Below are 1,129 nucleotides of genomic sequence, written 5' to 3'. Positions count from 1 at the left end.
CTGCCACCGAACTTCACTAATTCCCACTATATCTAACTTTAACCTATCCATTTCCCTTTTTAAATTTTCTAACCTACCTGCGCGATTAATGGGTCTGACATTCCACGCTCCGATCCGTAGAACGCCAGTTTTCTTTCTCCTGATAACGACATCCTCCTGAGTAGTCCCCGCCCGGAGATCCGAATGGGGGACTATTTTACCTCCGAAATATTTTACCCAAGAGGATGCCATCATCATTTAATCATACAGTAAATCTGCATGTCCTCGGGAAAAATTACGGCTGTACTTTCCACTTGCTTTCAGCCGTTCGCAGTACCAGCACAGCAAGGCCGTTTTGGTTAAAGTTGCAAGGCCAGATCAGTCAATCATCCAGACTGTTGCCCCTGCAACTACTGAAAAGGCTGCTGCCCCTCTTCAGGAACCACACGTTTGTCTGGCCTCTCAACAGATACCCCTCCGTTGTGGTTGCACCTACGGTACGGCCATCTGTATCGCTGAGGCACGCAAGCCTCCCCACCAACGGCAAGGTCCATGGTTCATGGGGGGAGGAATGTGTTAGCTGCCGTCTGTAATAAAAAAACTGAGTTAATGGATCAACGACGAACTGAAACGGGTGTCTTGCGACGTCCGCCCCGAGCAGATACAATGAACAAAAATTAAATAAAAAATAAACAAAATAAAAAAATCTATGGAATGCCTAACCAACTAACTAGCAGCACAAGCAGCGCAGGGTATATGAAGCGTGTCGGGAGAGGCGGAAAAATAAAAAAAAATCTCGCGCCATGCAACATTTTTTATTATTAGTGTTTTGTAATTCATATATGAATTGCTTACACATGTTGGTGAAGGTGGATCGCTCTCCAATTGTACCGCCTCCATTTTTCCGTTTGTTTAACAGGGTGTACCAAAGCTCTCACGTCCGCACTGATTTTCGACGATGTTATAAGTTGCGCTAGGGACCGCACCTACCTTCTTTCGAAGTTGGCAGGCAACTACGCTGTTATGCGGCAGCTCGTTTCGGCCCATTCAACATCTGTCCTTCGAGTGTAACGAGCGAGTAACGGAGTTTATACACTCCTGGAAATGGAAAAAAGAACACATTGACACCGGTGTGTCAGACCCACCATAC

Source organism: Schistocerca gregaria, unplaced genomic scaffold (genome assembly GCF_023897955.1).
Source record: "Schistocerca gregaria isolate iqSchGreg1 unplaced genomic scaffold, iqSchGreg1.2 ptg000001l___fragment_1, whole genome shotgun sequence".
Taxonomy (NCBI): Eukaryota; Metazoa; Arthropoda; class Insecta; order Orthoptera; family Acrididae; genus Schistocerca; species Schistocerca gregaria.
Note: the sequence above shows the minus strand (reverse complement) of the source record.